Source organism: Lathyrus oleraceus, chromosome 7, assembly GCF_024323335.1.
Source record: "Lathyrus oleraceus cultivar Zhongwan6 chromosome 7, CAAS_Psat_ZW6_1.0, whole genome shotgun sequence".
Taxonomy (NCBI): domain Eukaryota; kingdom Viridiplantae; phylum Streptophyta; class Magnoliopsida; order Fabales; family Fabaceae; genus Lathyrus; species Lathyrus oleraceus.
Window position 1 is genome coordinate 460,025,873 of NC_066585.1, and position 22,907 is coordinate 460,048,779.

The 22,907-nt window shown below is 37.5% G+C and overlaps 1 non-coding gene across 1 annotated transcript; it reads left to right on the plus strand.

Moving 5' to 3' along the window:
* The first annotated feature begins 702 nt into the window (after nucleotides 1–702).
* On the plus strand, nucleotides 703–813 carry LOC127108915 (small nucleolar RNA R71). Its single transcript, XR_007796413.1, has one exon. It is a non-coding gene; the product is annotated as a small nucleolar RNA R71 (small nucleolar RNA).
* Nucleotides 814–22,907: the final 22,094 nt, after the last annotated feature.

Sequence of the window (22,907 nt, forward strand, 5' to 3'; positions counted from 1 at the left end):
AGAAATGGCATCAACCTTGGTGTTTAACTGCCTAAGGACTTCATTTATATGGAGGTTTTGATTTTTAAACTCTTCATTTAGGAGAGTTACGATCGCCATGAAGTTTTCCACCATCAATTCTAGATTATATTTCTTTTGGGTATCTAGGGCTACATTTTGGAAACTAGGTGGAGCCCTAATCTATTGAGGTTGGTTTTTCTTGTAAGAAAAAATCGGGTGGTTTCACCACCCGGGGTTGTAGGTATTAGAGTAAGGATTGTTCCTTTTATTATTCAAAAAATTGACATTTTCTTGGGCCAATCCTCTAGTGTGAACCATTTGGGAATCCTTTCCAATATGTCCATTCACACTACAAATCTCACAGTTGAGAGTAGCGGGGTTAACAAAAGCAACGGGGCTAGGTGGAGTGGAAGTTGGAGGGGAGATGCTTAAATTTTCAATATTTTGATAAAGGGCATTGAATTTAGCATTCATGTGATCAAATTGACTCACCTCATAGATCCCTCTGGTTTAAGGGTGGTTTTAGTGGTGACTTGTTGCACGCTTCCCCAAGAATAATGGTTTTTGGACATGTCCTCTATAAGTTTCTAGGCCACATCTTATGGACTATTGATAAGGGATCCTCCAAAATCTGCATTGAGGGTCATCCTTGTGGAATAAAGGAGAGCGTTATAAAAAGTGTGGATTATCATAAATTTTTCGAGCCCATGGAAAGGGCAAAGTCTTAACAAGTCCTTAAAACACTCTCATGCGTCAAACAAAGATTCCCCCTATTCTTGCCTAAAATTATTTATCTTATTCCTAACTTGGGCTGTCTTACTTGGCGGAAAATATCGTTCGAGGAAAATGGATTTCAATTGAGGCCAAGAAGTTATTGAATTTGAAGGAAAGGATTGAATCCAAGCCTGCGCCCAGAGAGAAGGGAAAAATTCTTAGGCGAATAACATTCTGGTCAACACCATTCTCCTTAACAGTACCACAGTTATCGATAAAAATAAATAGGTACAAGTTTGGGTTTTCCGAAGGTAAACCTAAAAATTGGTCTTGTTAGATCATACCTATCAATGAAGGTTTAAATTCAAAATTGTTTGCCCCAATAGGTGGGTAAAGATACTGCAGTGCAGTTCCTCTTCTATTGGAACCGCATAATCTTTCAAAGGTTTCGTATCAACAACGGGGTCAGCCATAGTAAGTTGTCTTTGAGTTTGGCGCCTTTCTATCAAAAAGTGCTTGATCTCGTCAATGAGTTCGACTAAAGTATTAGCAAAATGCCTTCTTCGCATACAAAGGTAGCAGTAGAATTAAAGCAGAAAAATAAAACTCTAGTCTCTATGATGATCAAATAGAAATTCAATATTAACACAATAAGTTTGCGACAACAACGCCAAAAACTTGACACACCGCAAGTGTACGGCAAATGTCAGAGTAGTAAAAAGTATCGAACCTCAAAGACCAATGGTTAAGTACCGATTTCTAACCTATCGGTGTAATTCTAGAGCGACCTAAAATGAGTTTTAATGAATAACTTAAATGGAAAGCACTTTTGGAAAAATAACTTAAAAGAGAATTTCTTGAAAATAATGATAAAATAAATAAGACCTAGGGTTATGACTCCTATCTTATATTTCTCCATTTGACTTAATTATTTCTATTATGAGAATTCCAATTTAGTTTATAGAAAAATAGATTATTATGGCAATACCTACTTTCGCCAGCCTTTTGTCCTACCTCTAACGAACGGGATGCTCATCGGCTTTCGCTCGTGCAGAAACGTTTGTTAGTGGTATTCACATTTGCACATCTATTAAAAATTGGAACTTTTCTCAATTTCATCCGATCACTTTCGTGACTTCGGACTTGACTATTTAAAAACATGTTTTTCGGCATTGCCTCTACCCTTTCAGCGTAAGGCAAATGCCTGAAGACAACACTCCTACTTTCGTAGCGAGTTTTGAATAAAACTCAGACTCTTAAAATAAAAAGGGTAGAATTCCTGTAACTAGCTTAAGTTCATGTGAATAAACATATGATAAGGTTCATAACCCTTAGTCCCTAGAAGACTACTCACTCACGGTGAGGAATAATCCAAACAAAATTATTACGATAGATGGAGACATAATAGATACACAGATAAATAAAGCGATAAATAAGAACAAGATTAATGAAAAAGTAGAACTTGAATTGATAACTTGATCCAGCTGCTCCAATGGACACTTTTACAAAGTGCAGTAAAAAGAAGCGCAAAACTAAAAACTGGAATAAAAACTCAAGACTACCTATGATTTTTTAAAAAATTCTAAATATGGTAAGAATCTCCTAATATTCAATGTCAATTACACAATGAAGATCATATCAAAGCAATCAAAATCCTTAAAATGGAAGGAATCAGGCCAGAAAAGGAAACAAATCGGGAGAAAGTATGCCTTCCTATTACGGGCCGTACTAGCCATTACGGGTGCCTGTAACATGCCTCTGGTTTTAGTACTAGAGAGCCTTAAAGTAGGGTTGGAGGAGCAAGCATGTTACGGCCCGTAATAGCCATTATGGGTCCCCATAACAGGCCTCTGGTTTTTGTATGGAGACTTTTCAATTCTTCGCCTTTTTCCGTGTTTTGTCCATTTTTCATCCCTCTTTCGCTTGAAATGCATATTAAGATCAGAAAACAAAGAAAACACAATACCAAAGCGTAAAACATGGTAAAATAAAAGGAAAGCAAATGAAAACAGAAAAATATGAAGGAAAATGACTAATAAAAATGATATAAAAACCACTTATCATTTATGTCCAAAGCTTCGAAATTCCAACTATCACATAGAATCACATACACATAAGTAGAATAATACACACACGAATTCAGTTATGAAAATTAGATAATCACACCTTCAATCATCAATTTTCAGATCAACACATAACAACAACAATTTATAAAAGATTACACACAATCCCTAAAGAGAGTAAGAGTCTTTATTCTCTACCTTTTCATTCCAAACACCCATATATAATCCCTTTCTCCCCCCATACATTAGATTTCCAGCAAAATTATGAATTAGGTTGATGGTTTGTTCTTCCCTCTTCAAGCTCTAGTCTTTCTTTTTCTCTCAAATGCTTCAATTTTACGTATTATTTTCTCAAAGATTCCACTAGCCCCTTTATCTCTAAAAATATAATTTTATCTCTTAATAATTACACTAGCGCCCAACTTTTATTATTTTTCTCACCACTTCCCCTATTTCTCCTTTCTTCCTATTTTCCATCCAAAACCTTTATTTCTATTTTATTTAAATTAAATAAAAACAATCATTTTTAATTATTTTAATTGTTCTATCCACCCACCAAAACTCTCAACGCACCACACTATATACACATACATACTAAATAATTAAAATAAAAACATGATTTATTTGATTAAATAAATTAATCAATTTTCAGGGTGTTACAACTCTCCCCCGCTTAGAGAATTTGCGCCCTTGAAAATCACCTGAAGGAAACAGGGTCAGATACGAATCTCTCATATGACTCTCCATCTCCCACGTCATGCTCCCACCAGCAGGTCCTCCCCATACCACTTTCACCAGCATAATCTCCTTTCCTCTCAAGTGCTTCACTTTGTGATCCTCTACTCTCAAGGGAGATGCCTCAACGATCAAGTTCTCTCTAACTTTCACATTGTCCAGTTGAATCACATAAGACGGATCAGGAATTTACTTCCTCAACTGAGACACATGAAAGAACTCATGAAGATTCACAATAAACAATGATAATGAAACTTTGTAGGCAACTTCTTCCACTCGCTTCATAATCTGATATGTACTAATAAAATGCGGTGTGAGCTTTCGAGACATTAAAGCTCGACCAACACCAGTTACTGGAGTAACTCGCAAAAAGACATGATCACCCTCAAGGAACTCAAATGCTTTCTGCCTCTTATCATGACAACTATTTTTGAGACTTTGCGAAGCATTCATCTTCTCCTGGATCATCATGATCATCTCAGTAGTCTGCTAAATAATCTCAGGTCCAAGCACAACACTTTCACCAGAATCATACCAACACAAAGGTTTCCTACACCTTCTTCCATAAAAGCCTTAAATAGTGCCTTTCTAACACTAGAATGGAAATTATTTTTATATGTGACCTCAACTAACGGCAAGTAGTTACCCCAGTTACCTCTCGGCTCCAAAACAAAAGCTCTCAGCAAATCCTCCAAAGACCGGACAGTCCTTTCTATCTAACCATTTGTCTACGGATGATAAGTAGAATTCAACTTCATCTTAGTACAAATGGCGTCCTGCAAACTCTTCCAAAACCTAAATGTGAACCTCACATCCCTATCTGAAATAGTACTTAAAGGAATACCATACAAGCTAACAACTTTCTCAATATACAACTCGACTAACTTCTGCAAAGGATGAATGATCTTAATCGATATGAAATGAGCCGATTTAGTCAGTCTATCAACGATGGCCCAATAGTAACCATAGGTCTCCACTTCTTGGGAAGACTTATAATTATCTTCTTGACGTGATCTAATATAGTATATCCTTTGTCCAAAACCTTGAGTCCTGCAACCAAGGTTTGGAACATTGAGAACATCACTTCAACAACTTCATCATCTTCCATTCCGAAGGCTTCATACTTCTGGATTAAGGCCGAAGCCTTAGTCTCTTTAACTTGATTGTTGACTTCGTGTGTTATTTTCAAGGATTCAAAAATATCTTTGGATGTTTCCCTGTTGGTTATCTTCTCGTACTTATTGTAGAAAATAGCGTTTAACAGAATGGTTCTTGCTGTATGATGATTCTTGAAATCACGCTTCTGATTGTTACTCATTCCACTTCTTGGAATAGGAATACCAATTGCAAATATGGGTAACTCATAACCATTTTTAATCATATCCCAGATATTAGCATCGTAGCCTAGGGAGAAACTTTGAATTTTGTCCTTCCAGTAGTCAAAAATTTTGCTATCAAAAACTGGAGGTTTTGCATTGTAGCTATCTCTTTCATTTGTGTTAGTCATGAAGTTTTTATCACCCTGGGTATCTCTACACGGTTAAGTGTTTGATTCAAAAATCAATAACATAGTCGAAGCTCTGATACCAATTGAAGGTAGAGAAAAACAAGAAAGGGGGTTTTGAATTATTTTCACAGGAATGAAAATCTTTTTGCAGTAACACACACAGAACAAATAATAACAACATAAACGATTTATCTTGGTTCGCTTGAAATTCAAAGCTAGTCCAGTCCACCCAACCAAGGTGATTTCGCCTTCAATAAGGACTTAATCCACTAATCTCAACAGATTACAAAATTCGTCTAAGAGTTTAACAACCTCTTAGACCTCTCAAGTCTACCTATCTAAACAAGTCACTTGAGGAATCACAAACAACTTCAAAAATTATAAGTGTTTTCTAGATGCTTCTAGATAAGCAGTAAAGATATAATTTAAGAACAGTGAATGACAACCAGACAATATTAAGCAACATCTCTTGTATGGAACTATTTCTTACAACAATAGTGGTGAAGAATATTCAGAGAATGAGAATGTTGTTGTATCAAATTTGTATTTTCATCAAGCTGTAAGGAGGCCTTTATATAGGACTTAAGACGATACCGTTGGGGGAAATTAATAAATATTTTGTGCCAACTGTAGGAGTTAAATGTAGTAAATTTATTGTCTTTTCCATAGCAGTCTTGGAGTATAATACATTGTTTCCTTAAAAGAATTGTACTATAATTTGAATGCTTCCAGCTTAAGTTTCTGATCAGGTGATATCTGATGGCGCGTTTCTAGGTATGTGTCAGAGTCTTTAGAGTTAGAGTCTTCAAATATCTTTTCGCAGAGTCTTCAGATATCTCTTGCAGAGTCTTCAGATATCTCTTGTAGAGTCTTCAGGTATCTCTTGTAGAGTCTTTAGATATCTCTTGCAGAGTCTTCAGATATCTCTTGCAGAGTCTTCAGATATCTCTTGCAGAGTCTTCAGATATCTCCTTCAGAGTCTTCAGATATCTCTTGCAAAGTCTTCAGATATCTCTTACAAAGTCTTCAGATATCTCTTGTAGAGTCTTCAGATTTCGCTTACAGAGTCTTCAAGATCAGAGCTTGAACTTCAGAGTCAGATTCTTCAGGTGATTGCTCCTCATATGTATTATATTCAGAGTTAGATCTGATTTCTCTTTATGTTGGGTCAGCATTTATGGGCTAATGCAGATGTCAGATATTCGTTTCATCAGAGTCATTTTAACTTAGAATCCTGCACACTTAAGAAAATTGTTAGGGTATCAAATTGTTTCATTCTTTGTTATCATAAAAACTTAGAGATATAATGCAGAATCAAAATCTTGTTCTAACATATAACAAATGTCAAGAATATGATGAATATATAAAGCAATAAGGATGCAATAAAATAAATATAAAGAGAGTAAAGCAGTAATTATAAACACCCAAGCATGCAAAGAAAACAAACAAAACTAGGCTCGACTTACTTAAGAACTCCCTAACATAGTCACTGGTTATCGCACCACGAAAAATATTTGAACGCATCGCACGCTCAATATATAACTAAGTCACCATTGAGTTTTATTTATTCTAAAATAATGGAAAAATATCAATAAAACCCAAGGGGGGGGGGGGGAAACGGGTAAGGAAGTCGGTTATGCATGGGGAAGGTATTAACACCTCTCACATTTGTTATACTCAACGGGAACCGTTTTAGTTGTTCTTTATGCAGACGAATGTTATCATCTAAAGGTTAATTGCGGTTGGTTTTAATAAAGGGGAAAATAAGTTTATTAATTAGTGTGCTCGCCAAGGATTCAAATTCTCGTGCCTATGTATTCTCATAGTGCAATGAGAAAATCAGAGCTCTGTAGTTCATGGTAGAAAACTACAATTTTTTTTGTTGTTTTTAGGGAACTATGTTATAATTGTATCCTATAACTGTTTTGATGTTAGCTAACTCTGATCCTCGTTCAGATGCTCTAAGCTTTTAGTCTGACTGCTAAGGAATGAATTATAACAATTCTTTTATGAAAAGAAAGTTATTTTGAATTGAAAAGAGTTTTTGAATTGAATTGGAATAGATTTTTGAAATGGTGAAAGTGTTGTTTGGACCAAGAGTGTATTGGTTGAACTCATAGAGTGGTTTATCTGAACCAAAGAGTGTGGAATTTAATCAATAAATGGTGATTAGCCAATGCAAAGTTGTGGTATTTTGCATAGATGTGGGGATCAAGACCTACAAGAAAGGGGTGTTTTCCTAAGCACGAGGCTTACAGGGCATGCATGAAATGGTTTGCCTAAGCACGAAGCTTACGGGGCAAATATGCATGAAGAGGTTTGCCTAAGCATGAAGCTTACAAGGAAAACATGCGTGAAGGGGTTTTCCTAAGCACGAAGCTTACAAGGCAAATATGAACGAAGAGGTTTTCCTAAGAACGAAGCTTACAGGGCATGCATAAAATGATTTTCCTAAGCACGGAGCTTACAAGGCATGCATGAAATGATATTCCTAAACACGGAGCTTACAGAGCATGCATGAAATGATTTGCCTAAGCACATAGCTTATATGGCATGCATGAAATTAACCTTGACCAAGGCCCAAACAAATAGTCAAACATCAAAGGACCATAAAAATGGCTAAACATAAATTTTACACAATTAATCAATTAAAAATCCAATTAAAAATGCATTTAAATTCAATTTAATTTGGTAAAACCTAAAATCTCTTTAAAACACCAAATAAATGGTCAACAGATTTATCCTAGGTCAAAGGACCTTAGACAAAAAAAATCATGACTTTTGAAAAGTCAGAAGTTTTTAAAAAAATTAAAAATATGCACAAAAACAATTAATTCATGAAAAATATCAAAGTTAATCCAAAAAATACTTTTAATTCATAAAATGAAAGAGGAAAATATTTAAAGATTTTTGGTGAAAGTCCCATATTTTTTGGATCAAAAATAAATTTAATATGAATTAAATAAAATAAGCTAATAAAAAAATAAAATAAGAAATTAAATAAATGAGAAAAAACAAGGGCCATCAGTTCTCCCTCATTAATTGAGGTGGAAGATCTGATGGCCATGCGCGTGTCATCCATGGTGCACCCTAGTCAACGCGTTGCAACAATGGTAATTAAAACCAATGGCCATGATTAAAACATTTCAACATCATCAGATGGCTGGAAGGGCGTCAACGCACCACCGGAGCCCTAGCTTCGGTCTTCTTCTCCGGTGAACCTCACCGAACTGGTCCACCACCAACCACCATGAAAATAAAAAACAAGGACATGGATTCAAAGAAAAAATACCCAGGAGCTCGAATCTGGCCTCCTTTTTCTCCAATTCCAAGTATATAAAAAGATACAGGGATTTGAATTTTGAGGATCATGAACTGAGTTGTTTCGATTAGACCACAAAGCAACTCAATCTTGTTGCCTACATTGGTAGGACTTCAGCCAACCAAAAATCACAAAGAATGGTGAAGAATTGAGAGAGAATCGAAGAGATGAAGTTTCTGAAAAATCACCTTCGAGTTGCTTCAAATTCACTTGATCTTGATCTGGATTTACTTACTTTCTCTTCCTCTTGCTTGCAGTGATCAATTGAAATGAAAAGGGCAATGAATTCTTGGAGTTGGAATTTCCAAAACAGAAGATGAAATTCAACTCGATTTCAAATGAAATCTTCATGCATTCTATGAAATGGAGGGTTTGGATTGTTCTGGAAAAGCTTGGGAAAGGTGTTGATGAAGTTATGAGCTTATTGCACTTGTATTTATAGGGTTATCACATGCTCTATGCACACTTCCATTTCAAATCCAAATTTAGCAACTTCCTTCATGAGCTAGCATGGGCGTGTACAAATCCCAAAGAATCATTTTAAAAGTTCCAAAATCGTGCATAGGTCATGCTGAAAGAAATGCATTAAACCATGCAATGTTGAAATGAGTTTGATCATAAAATCCTTTCAAATGGTAGCATGCATTACACCCATGCGCAAGTCCTTCAATATTGATCCAAATGAGATGCTTTTGGACTTTTTGGAAAGGTGAGATCAAGGGTAACAACTTCCATGTTGAACACTTTTCCATTTTAAGCTTGGATCATGATTAATTTTGAGGTGGAAGTTTGGGAAATCAAACATATATGAAAATTTTCTAAGTACCAAGTCAAATGTTCACTTATTCCACCTTGAATAACGTTTGCTATGGACTTCAAATGGAAAACGTTCCTTCATCAAAGTTGTAGCTATTTAAAACCTATTCAATTTGGTCATCAATTTGACCTCATTTGGATTTGTCATGAAGGAGTTATGCATTTTAGAAGTTGAGGAAAATCATTTGTTCAATGGTAATGGCCCAAAAGGACCTATAATGTTTCCTCTTGCCACATGTATTTACAAGTTGAATTTGAACTTCTTCCAAACATAAAGGTTGAATAGGATATCTTGAATTTAATTATGGAATTTTTAATGGATTTTATATCATGAAAATTGAGCAAGTTATGGTTCTTGGAAGTTGACCTCCTAACTAGGGTTCAGACAAAATGACCTATAATATTTCACCATAAAAAATGACTTTCCAAGCAAAACTAGCTCTAGGATTAAACATGAAAGTTGTTTGGAATGTCATAAGGAGTAACGTTTCTCTTTGAATCATTTTCATATGACAAAAATTGTAGGAGATACGGTTTAGGGAACCCTAGTTTTGACGAGGTGACTTTCTCTGGTCAACCACCATGAACCATTTTGCTAGCTTGACATTATCTTGACTTTTGGGACTCATGGAGGATCATATATGTGTAAGATGATGTAATATGAAGTACCCTCTTGAAATATTTGATCAATTGATGAAGAAACTTGTTGAGGAAGTCACACAAGATACCTAGATGAATGAGGGCTTCCAAGGCAAACAAGCTTCAAACTCTTGATGATTTCTTGTCAAAATGATATGTGAAGATCATGGGGACCTATATATGATGTCTAAAGTCAATGTGAACCATCTCTTTATTAGTCTCCTTGCATTGAGGGTCTCAAACCCTAGACATGAGCTTGATGGAGCATAGGTGAGCACACACACTACCTACAAAAAAAGTTAAAATATACATTGACATATTTTTGGTATTTTGGTTAGTAAATAATGAAAAACAAAGTATGATACAATCAAATGTGCTTGGTGATCTCTCCCAATACAAACCCAATGAATAAGGGGTAAGGAGGATGCCAAGGTGTGATCTCGATGCTAATGCATATGATGAGATAGCATGTGGGATCTTAGGATCAAAATTGGGGTCTTACGAGTTTGAAGCTTGTTTGTCAAGGAAGCCCTAATTCATCTGGGTATCTTGTGTGCCTTCCTCAACAAGTTTCTTCAAATATTTGGTCAAAGATATCAAGGGATACTCCATTGTACTTCATAATAAGCATATAAGGTCCTCCATGATCCCCTAAGATTAAAGTAACTTCAAGTTTGCAAGTTGGTTCAAGGAGGTTGACTAGAAAACTTAACAGGTAAAATCTAGTTCCTTAGACCCTATCTCCTACAATTTGTATCATGTGAAAATGATTCCAAGAGAAATGTTACTCTTTATGAAATTCCAAACAACTTTCATGTTGGCATCAAGAGCTAATTTGACTTGTAAATACATTTTTCTGGTGAAAGATTATAGGTCATTTTGTTTGTGCCCTAGATAGAAGGTCAACTTCCAAGAACCATAACTTCCTCGATTTTTATGATATAAATATGATCCAAGTTTTATGATTAATTTCAAGATGTATTCTTCAACTTTTCTTCTTTTAGAAAGGTCAAATTACACTTGCAAGGGCATGTGCCATGAGGAAACATTATAGGTCCATTTGGGTCCTTATCATTGAACAAGCAATTTTCCTCAACTTCCAAAATCCATAAATACATCATGCTAGATCCAAATTGTGTTAAATTTGTTACAATATGAAAAAAGTTTGAAATATCTACAACTTTGGAGAAGGAACCAAAGTCATGTGAAGCTCATTGCAAAAGTTATTCAAAGTGGAAAAAGGGGTCATTTGAATTTTAACTTAGAAAATTTTCAAGTATGTTTGATTCCTCCAACTTCAAGGCCAGAATTAATTATGTTCCAAGCTTCAAATGGAAAAATTCCCAACATAAAAGTTGTTCCCCGTGATGGTATCTTTCCAAAGAGTCCAAGATCATTCCATTTGGGTCAAAATTGAAGGGGTTCCATATAGTTTCTTTGCATGGCCCAGTTTGGAAAATTTTGAACTCAAATGTTAAACTACTTTGCATGGCTCCATGTTATGATCTCGGCATATTTTATGCACGAATTTGGAGTGGATTACATGATTATTTAGGCTTAAACACATGCACATGCACCCATGCACATCAATTACTATTTTTGGATTCAAAATTCAAATGGTGTGGAAATGAATTCATGAGCTTATAAATACATGTGCATTGCCTCAAATTCGAGGAGGACCCTTGCCCAACAATCCCATAGCCACCATTGAAAGAACACCTTGAGGATTTCATTGAAATTGAGCTTCTAGTTCAACTTCTTTTTGTGAACTAGAACTCTAAGGATTCACATCCCTTTTGATCATATTCATCTCCTGCAAGCAAGAGGAAGCAAGGCCAAGTGAAATTGCATCGAGATCTAGCTTCAAAGTCACCACCCGAAGGGAAAAAGTTGCCACAAAGGAAAAGAATCCGGAGAGACTGAAAGTCCATAGGAGCATAATACATTCTGTAAGGAAAACCTCACTGGGGAGACAGAGACTCTGGGGATAAACTGTTGTGCGTAGGCCAGACTACGACTTTAAAATTGCTGGAGACAACGAGGGAATTCCATGAAAATAAATCAATGGAAAGGCTCGGTCGGGGATAAGGGAAATCTGCAGAGGAAACGGGTATATCCGAACAAGACTGAAATACTCGAACCAAGCAGGGAATGGTGATTTCGCTGAGGAAACACGCACTCAAACTTAACTGGGGGAAGAATGAACTTCAACACAGGAGTACCAGAAGTATATTATCTATTACCGGTTATTGGGTAGGAAGATAACATAATCTGACAGAGAGGCATCGGTTACCGGTTAGGGTAAACATATCAAGGATGACTCGCTGAGGGAAACAGGAGGTGTATTCATTACCGAATAGCCTACTGGGAAAAATGTCAAATCAGATTTACAACTACCGGTTACTCGGTAGAAGACCAAAGAAAGAGAATATATGTCACTGGTTAAAGTGAACATATCAAGGATAGACTCAGAGGAAGAATATTTGTCATTGGTTAGGATGAACATATCATGTATAGACTATCGGGGAGAAAAATAGGAATTATATCTATCAGTTACTGAATATAATACGAAAGAGAGAATATCTGTCACCGATTAGGATGAACATATCAAGGATAGACTTAGAGGGGAAAGTATGATTTATAACTACCGGTTACTGGGCAGAAAACCAAAAAGGGGAGAAAACCCGTCATCGGTTAGGATGAACATATCAAGGATTAACTCTCTGGGGAATGAAATAAGGATTACAACTACCTTTTTACTGGGTAGAAAACAAAAAAGGGAGAATATCCGTCATCAATTAAGATGAACATATCAAGGATAGACTTCCTGGGGAAACGTGAAAACGAATCCGTTGGGGAAAGCAAAGGAAGTAGATTACTTTCACCTGGTATTGGGTAAAAGTAAAGTACTCAAAAATCGAGAAGAATATTTCCAGTTACTGGGTAATAGATTCTCCAGAGACCCAAAAGTATCTATCTAGGTAAGAGCTAGAAAGAAACGGTCAAACAAGGACTCAACCCCAAATGAGGATATAACTCAAGGGGAGTGGTTCTATCCAGATAATCATCTGGGGAGGAAACTGAAATGATAATCATCCACGAGGAAATGACTCAGTGGGGAATGAGAAAGGTTAAATTCTTTCTGCTTAAAGGGCTGACACTCTACCATTGAAAGAGGACAGACGCACCAAATCTGCATAAGGAAAATAATATTACCATAGTAGAGGATCGGAAGTAAATAGTCAAATGCAATAAAATGCAAAATGAAATATTTGATGTATGAATGTGTATGTATATGATTGATTATCATGCTGACAAAACAATCACAAAGGATACAAATGTCACCAATTTGAATCATCCTCGGCAAGATGAAAACACCAATTGGAGAAACATGTTGGGGATGGATGCAAATCAACTGGCTATAAACATCCCAAACCTGGCTGGAGAAAAAGAGAGAAGATCCATCGAGGACCTGAACTGTCAACTTTGCGGGAAATTTTAGGTCAATATCATATCAAATGAGACAACCTCGCAGGGGACCAAATCAAATACTGCTCACGAGTCAACACTGTCGGGAATCATAAATGAACTTTGTTGGGGACTTACAGGAGATAGAACTTTGGGTTAGGTCCATGCAAACTGTTGAGGATGTGAGCCTACAATTCAGCTGGGGATGTGATTACAAACTCAGTTGGGGAAACTGACTTGCTGTTGGGGAGGAAAAGGTTACCAAACCAACCGCTTGGGAGAAACCAATAATGCTTTGCACTTTAGGACTTACCTGTTCTCAGATTTCTGTTGATACTCCTTATTGTAATTGATTTCTTTTTCAAAGTAATTATTATTTAAGAAAAATAATTTTTTACTTATTAATTTAATTTCAAAATTATCATCATAAAATTCAATTCTATTTAGCTGAAAAATAAATAAGAGTAGAAGTAATTGGATAAAAAGCTCAACTTTATTTAATAGAATGGTAGTCTGTAAATGACAAGACTCCATAGATCTTTTACAAAAGTTGAAAAATGGTAATTTACATGGAAAAGGGATACATTGAATACAATGATCACTAGTCCTTCTACCAACTTCAATATCCGCTGCGCTCTTGGCTTCGGTTGAAAATGATGAATTAGAACTAACTGACTTGCTCAAAATTGCTCTCATGATTGTGGGATCAACCAACTGCAGTTACTTGCCATAATCCTTAGTTTTTGCATAGATTTCCCCAGGGTGGGGTACTCAATCTATCGGGATGGATTTTCTGTTTTATGTCTCTAATTTTTGCCTGGATTGCCCTTTCGGGTTTTTCAGTCCACCGAGGCGCTCATTTTTGCCTAAGCCGCCCTTTCGGGTTTTTAACTTAGCGAGTTGTTCTTTTCTTTTTAGGCGTAGTATTTCTTGATTGCATTGGTACTTACAAGATGTGTGAACTCTTCACCATCCATAGTTGTAAGAATCAAAGCTCCACTTGAGAAGGCTCTCTTAACAACATATGGGCCTTCATAATTAGGAGTCCACTTGCCCCTAGCATCTGGTTTGAAAGATAGAATCTTCTAGAGCACAAGATCACCTTCTCTGAACACACGAGGCCTGACCTTCTTATCAAATCTCTTCTTCATTCTCTGTTGGTACAAATGACCATGGCACATGGCAGTCAACCTTTTCTCTTCAATTAAATTCAGTTGGTCATATCTGGTCTGGCACCATTCAGCTTCAGTCAACTTGGCTTCCATTAAGACACACAATGATGGGATCTCAACCTCTACCAGGAGCACAACTTCCATACCATAAACAAGAGATAAAGGGGTTGCCTCTGTTAAAGTGCGGACGGATGTACGGTACCCATGCAAGGCAAATTGGAGCATCTCATTCCAATCTTTATATGTCACAACCATCTTCTGAATGATCTTCTTAATGTTCTTATTTGAAGCTTCAACAGCCCCATTCATCTTTAGTCTGTAGGGAGAATAATTATGATGTGTAATTTTGAAGTCTTTGCAAAGAGCTTCCATCATATTATTGTTCAAGTTAGATCCATTATCAATAATGATCTTACTGGGCACACCATACCGGCATATAATCTGATTCTTGATAAATATCATGACAACTTTCTTGGTTACATTCGCATACGATGCCGCTTCAACCCATTTTGTGAAGTAGTTAATAGCCATCAAAATAAAAGGATATTCGTTCGAAGCTTTAGGCTCAATCATACCAATCATGTCAATTCCCCACATGGAGAAGGGCCACGGAGAGGAAATGACATTCAACAGTGTCGGAGGAATATGAATCTTATCTGTATAAATTTGACACTTGTGGCATTTCTTCACAAACTTGCAACAGTCAGATTCCATTGTCATCCAATAGTAACCTGCTCTCAACATCTTCTTTGCCATAACATGTCCATTGGAATGAGTACCAAAGGAACCCTCATAGACTTCGATCAGCAACATGCCTGCTCCGTGTCTGTCCACGCATCTGAGCAAAACCATATCAAGATTTATCTTGTAAACCACATCACCATTCAGGTAGAAGTTGCCAGCTAATCTTCTCAAAGTCTTCTTATCTTTCAAAGATGCCCCTGGCGGGTAAATCTGACTTTGGAGGAAACACTTAATATCAAAATACCACGGTTTCTCGTCTTTGACCTCTTCAACAACAAATACATGAGTTGGTCTATCAAGACGCATCATAGTCAAATTAGGAACTTCATTCCAGAATTTCACCACAATCCTTGAAGTCAACGTTGCAAGAGCATCTGCCATCCGGTTTTCATCTCGAGGGATATAATGAAACTTAACCTTTGTAAATAAAGTTGAAATCCTCCTTGCATAATCTCTATATGGTATCAAACCGGGTTGATTCGTCTCCCATTCACCTTTGATATGTTTCACAACCAAAGCTGAATCCCCATAGACATCAAGATACTTGACTCTGATATCAATGGCCTCTTCAAGCCCCATAATGCAAGCTTCATACTCATCCATATTATTGGTACATTTGAAAGTCAATCTAGCTGTAAATGGAAAATGAGTGTCTTGAGGAGTAATAATCATTGCCCCAATGCCATTACCATACTGATTAACAGCTCCATCAAATACCATGCCCCAATGGGAACTAGGTTCTAGCCCTTCTTCAAGCAATGGTTCATCACAATCTTTCATCTTTAGGTATAAGATTTCTTCGTCAGCAAAATCATATTGTACTAACTGGTAATCTTCAACCGGCTGGTGAGCCAAGTGGTTAGCCAAGACACTACCTTTAATCGCTTTTTAAGTTCGGTATTCAATATCGTACTCAGATAACTACATCTGCCAACGGACAATCCTCCCAGTTAAAGCAGGCTTCTCGAAAATGTACTTGATCAGACCCATTTTAGATATCAACCAAGTAGTATGATTCAACATATACTGGCGTAGACGCTTATCAGCCCAAGCCAATGCGCAATAGGTCTTCTCAAGCATAGAATATCGAGTCTCACAGTCGGTGAACTTCTTACTGAGGTAGTAAATTGCATATTCTTTCTTTCCAAATTCATCCTATTGACCAAGAACACAACCCATACTATCATCAAGCACAGTCAAATACATGATTAAAGGTCTTCCTTCAACAGGTGGAGACAAAATCGGGGGCTTAAGCAAATACTCTTTGATATTGTCAAAAGCTTTCTGGAAATCTTCGGTCCAATCACAAGACTGATCTCTCCGAAGAAGTTTGAATATAGGCGCACACGTGGCAGTCATATGTGATATAAATCTTGAGATATAATTCAAATGGCCGAAGAAAACCTCTGACTTACTTCTCAATTTTGGGCGCAGGCATTTCTTGTATTGCTTTGACCTTGGCAGGATCAACTTCAATACCCTTCTCACTGACAATAAAGCCCAACAACTTACCAAAAACGAACACCAAAAGTACACTTATTGGGATTCAAGAAGAGTTTGTACTTCCTCAAACGCTGGAATAACTTCAACAAATGATCAACATGTTCTTCCTCATCACTTGATTTAGCAATCATATCATCAACATAGACTTCAATCTTTTTATGCATCATATCATGAAAAAGAGTAGTCATAGCTCTCTGGTACGTTGCACCAGCATTCTTTAAACCGAAAGACATCACTCTATAACAGAATGTTCCCTAGGGTGTAATGAATGTGGTCTTCTCCATATCTTCAGATGCCATCTTGATTTGATTATAACTGGAAAATTCGTCCATAAACGAAAAGACTTTGAATTTAGTTGTATTATCTACCAAGATATCAATGTGTGGCAGAGGAAAATCATCTTTCGGGCTAGCTTTGTTCAGATCTCTATATTCAACACACATGCGGACTTTTCCATCTTTCTTAGGAATAGGCACAATATTGGTCATCCACTGCAGATTATCGGAGGTAACAAGAAAACCAGCATCAATATGCTTCTGCACTTCTTCTTTGATCTTTACCGCCATATCAGGATGAGTTCTCCTCAACTTCTGCTTGATCAGCGGGCATTCTAGCTTCAACGGAAATATATGCTCCACAATCTCATAATCCAAACTAGGCATGTCTTGATAGGACCAAGCAAACACATCTGAATACTCTCAAAGAAGATCAATCAACCTCTTCTTAGCCTCTAGACACAGTTGAGACCCGATCTTGACTTCCTTCACACCATCATCAGAACCCAAGTTGACTAGTTCAATCTGCTCTTCGAACGGCTGAATGGCTTTTTCCTCTTGCTCAAGTAAACAAGATAATTCATCAGATACTTGTTCATTATCAGTTTCTTCCTTAGCCTCAAACATGGGGAAATTAAAGTTTGGAGAGGGAGTAGGATCATTGTATTCAATGGGTTTGGGAACCAATCTGTATAATGATTTTATATTTTGATTTTAGAGAAGTGAATTGTGACCAAATATTATGCATATGGAAGTTTATTATTTATTTATGTTTTTTTTTGTGATTACCATTTTCAGAAAATCAAAAAGTAAAAATAAAACATCATAGATGTGGATGAATAAAATTGTATTTCATTGATGATAATTGAAATGCCTAACAATGTTCACTTCTCCCTTAGGCATAGGAGAAGGATTTTTCTTAAAAATGAAAACAAATTACTTAGAGCGGTGAACAACAATAGGAACATCAAAAGCAACCCAGTTGTTGCAAGACTGTCCATGCGTCAAAAAGTTGGCGCAAGCTTCGTCTTTATCATCATCATCCTCGATCACAACAGCTGAGTGTTGATCATTACCATGAATGAACCCTCCACTGCGGAAACTCGGTTGCATAACTTCATCTTCAACGTTGATCGGCCCTGGTTGAAATCCCAATCTGGCCTTATTCTTGTTCTTAGCGATTTCTATCATACGACCCCACTGATCAGTGTTGCCAGTCTCAATAGCTTTCTGAGCATCCTTCAAAGAAGACATGGATTCCCCAGTTTTCTTCACTTCAGCAATAGACAAGGCTTAGAACATAGTTCCAACCTCCTCCGCAGCTTTAACATAAGAAAAGGATGACAAATGGATCACCAAAAGTGCCTTCTCTCCATCAACGACGACAAGCTTTCCTTTCTTCACAAGTTTAAGCTTCTAGTGTAGAGTATATGTCACATCTCCTACCTCATGAATCCATGGCCTTCCCAATAAATAGCTATAGGTCGGGTGGATATCCATTACTTGGAAAGTAATATGAAAATCACTTAGACTGAATATCACTCGGACCTATATTCACTAGAAGGTCCACTTCATCGATGACAGCTTTACGAGAACCGTCGAACGCTTTGACAATCACGCCATTGTACCTCATAGGGGCACATTGATAAGAAAGTGTAGTGGTAAATTCATGATCATCAAGCTATGGATAAGCTAGAGATCAAATAACAAGAGTCACCGTCGCGCTTTTATTGTTTCCAAGGGAAAAGGGAAAAAAGTACGAACAAAACCCAAAAAAGTAAGAAGTTTTCAAATCAAAACTAATAAAATGTCAGAGATTACAGGTAAGGGGGTTGGTTACACAGAGGGAAGGTGTTAGCACCCAAAGTGTCTTAGGTACTCCTAGGGAGCCCTTTTTGTGTGCATGTGTATTTGGTATAAAGTGATGTTTACAAACAAATAGAATAGGGGGATGAGAAAAGAATTCCTTAATTATATTTTTGTGTTTGACAAGACGTTCGGTCTTGTGCCTACGTGCCAACATAAAAATGAGGGATCAAAACCTCGTAGTTCGTGATATAAATTTCAAAGTGGATGCATAAGGCCAAAGTTTCAAAGTTGAAAGGCACAAAGGCCTAAAAATGGTTTGAATGAGTTAGTTCTTTTTGGCTTTTTGAAAGTTTAAGTCAAGTATAGTTAAGTTCATTTACAAGTTTGATCTCAGAAAAGAAGTTTGAAAATGTAATGGCATAAGGCCAAAGTTTCTATCTTTTTGCAAAGTGGTCAAAGTTTAGAATAAAATAAGTTCAATCAAAGAAGGTTTTGAAAAAGAGAAGGAGAGATTTTGAAATTAAAGAAATGGGGAGAAGATGAAGAGACTATCCTATGTACAAAATTAAAAGTTTAGAGTTAAAAAGATCTGACCAAATGTGTAGCAATCTGTCGCAACCTGAAAAATACAGTGCCTGAAAAAACAACCGGCGAAAGAAAATGACAGAAGAGTCGCCACCGTGCGTTATTCATCCCAAAGGAGGGAAAGGAAACGCTCAAAGTAAACCTGAAAAAGGAAAGGACAAGACGGGGTCTCGCAACCAAATCTTAGGTTCGGGAGTCGGTTATGCGAAGGGAAGGTATTAGCACCCCTACGCATCTGTAGTACTCTACGGGATCCACTTTTGTATTTCTTGTCTAAAGGGTGTGAGTTTATCTTGTGCTGTTTACCAAAAAAAAAGGGTTAAATGAAAATGACTCGCGCGGATGTCGCATCCACTGCATACGTATCTCATCTGAATATGAGAATCAGAGTCTTCGTAGCTCGACTGACCTATGGGTTGGGGGGATGTGTGCTCGCTAAGACATCGCGTCTTATGCCTACGTATCTCATCTGGAATGAGAATCAGAGCAAGCCGTAGTTCGGCTAACTACGGGGTTATGGAGTGGGTTTTGGACGAACGACGTTACTACGCAATCTACCGGATGCTCGACCTTTGGAGACTTACTCACCTGTAGTAGAAGGAGTAAACGTGTGTTTAGGAGAAGAAAAATCAATGAAGGGTTAGGGTTTGGTGAACTCATGCAAAAAGGCAGTCCTTGACGAAGGAAATTGTAAAAAAAACACAAAAACATTGCCTCCTATCGAGGTCTTCCAGCTAGGAAATCAGAAAAATTCGGGAAAAATGTAAAAGTACCACGCGGATAAAGATCCGAAGTAACAGCAGTTAGAGGAATGGGAAACCCAAGGATCCTTCCAAGCTAAACACCATCAAAGAAAGTGAGTCAGTACAGGTAATCGGAATGAAACCTCCAGGGGGTATCCCACAAATAAAGTGGAAAACCACGCAAGTTATCCCTGGAAAAGTCATGTGAGCCCTCACAAAAACTCAACAAAAGGGTTAGTGAAACACAATAAGCATTTTTTTCATGGATAACAATATGGTTTCAGAAACCTCAAACCCTGTGGCATACACTTCAGAAATTAAACGATTAAGCATTCAAGGCATTATTTATACATTCATACATAATTATGACCCGTGGGCAAAAACCTAATGAAATTCATCCATCATACCTCAAACATTCAGATGATCCAAATTAAGAGCATAAAGGTAATGGGAATAAGGGCAAACCTGATTTGAGAGCTTGATTGAAATTGAGTGGCACCCGTGAGGTTTACAAAACAATCTTTAGGGTTTATGTGAGGCAAAGGTGATTCTGTGCAGTTGAGTTCCCTTCAGGGTTTGGAGGCTGCTCTGAGTTCTCTGTCAGGTTTCTCTCCAGGTTTTGTCCAGAGTTTTGTTTCAAGGAAACCCCAGAGTATTTTGCTTCTCTCCCTTTTTCTCAAGTGAAGCCTTGGTATTTATAGACTGAATTTCATGGCTTTGTGGACTCAAATGAGAGAGACCCAAGTCCAAAAATTTTTGTTATATTTTATTTATTTATTTATAATTATTTTTATTTATTTTTATTTTTATTTTTATTTTTTTTCGTTTTTTTTTCCTTTTTATAAATAAAGCTTCTTGGATCTAATTCTGATTGACATGATGAAATGCAATGTATCTAATATTAAATGACCTAAAAATGAATGCATGCATGAGGTGTAAAGCGTATGCTTCCAGGAAAAATGAAGGGTAAATTTTGGGGTATTACAGCTGCCCCTATTCAATCAACTGGAGACCTGGAAAGAAGATAGCAGCGGTTTTCGTGCTTTCGAGGTATCAAGGGATTGAATACAATAAAAGCCCAAAAATTTGCCCTGAAGTGAAGTGAAGTAACAATGTCTGTCAGAATCGGCAAAGAGGTGGTCTTGAAAGGAGAATCTGTCTGGTACAGTGAGAGTTAGTCTGAATACCGAAAAAGAATGTTAACTTGGATACCAAAATAAATGGTAACACAGAAATAACCATGGCCTGAATGCCGCTCGTCAGTCTGAATACTGGAAATGACTTCGATCTGAACATCGGGAGATATGAGATTATTAATATCGGTCTGAACACCGAGAAGCTGGCCTGAATGCCACAAGTTGCGTCAACCTGAACGTCGGAAACTTCTTCGATCTGAACATCGGAAAATTGGCCTGAATGCCACAAGTTGCATTGACCTGAACGTCGGAAACTTCTTCGATCTGAACATCGGAAAATTGACTTGAATGCCACAAGTTGCATCGACCTGAACGTCGGAAACTTCTTCGATCTGAACATCGGAAAACTGGCATGAACGCCACTTCGGTCTGAATACCGGAAACTGGCCTGAACGCCACTTCGATCTGAACATCGGAAAACTGGCCTGAATGCCACTTCGGTCTGAATACCGGAAAATTGGCATGAACGCCACTTCGATCTGAATATCAGAAATTGGCCTGAATGCCACTTCGGTCTGAATACCGGAAAATTGGCCTGAATGCCACTTCGGTCTGAATACCAAGCTGAGGCAAGGGGATCTGCTGGGGAAATGATCACTATCTTCTGGACCCTGTCAAGGCTGCTGGAGATGCACAGCGCAAAGAATTATGTGGGGAAATGACCCGCCACACGGTGTTCTAGCAATGACGAAATGCCGAGATTCAAACTGGGGAGAGAACGACACTGAAAACCTACTGTTGGGGAAAGCGATAGTGGTTATGGCAACCACGATCTGCGAGAGATGACTCAGCAGGGGAAGCAAACACTGATACGGTACCGAGGTTCTACTTCAAGGAAAGAAACCATGGATCTGGCATTGGGATTATCGATCTGGCCTCGAACTCTAAGGAGCAGCCACTTCTGCTGGGAAGATACAATCTGGCACTGTCAACTCCGTTGGAGATATATAGTCTGGCACTGTCAACTCTACTGGGGAGTGTATGTCCTGAAACAAACGCTTGGGGAAGTACAGTGGTGAGAACCTGCTGGGGATTGAAGAATCCAACACTCTAATCAGCTCTGCAGGGATAAGACACCGGATTCGTCTGTTGGCGACTTCACTGGGGAAGATATTCACGATCATCTGCAGGGGATTTTAAGGAAATGCCCCGAGGGTATCTGTTCTGAATAGACGATCCAAAGCACTTAAAATTTACAGCAATTTTAAATGTTTATTAAGCATGTACCTGTAAAGCCCTTATGTGTCATGATGCAATATTTATCAAAAATTCGGACGTCATTTTTGCAAACGAAACAGTAAAATGAAAATGAAAACAGAGATATACTGAATAACATGATTTTATTGATTGAATGGCCTCTGAATAGGCATTTACATCAGGAAGCAATCCCTGGAAAGAGGTAATCGCACAAAAGATAAAAACAGAAATTAATCTAATGGCAATGTGAAATGGATTTCTATTGGGTTCCAATTCTGCTATGACTTGCCCGTCTTTAAGATCCTCTAGATGATCAGCCTTCTAAAAAGGTGATTGGATTGTTTCCTACCTTTCGAAAATTTCCAGTCATCGACATGAGATGAGATTCAGAACTAACTCAGAACGCAGTCATTCGCTTA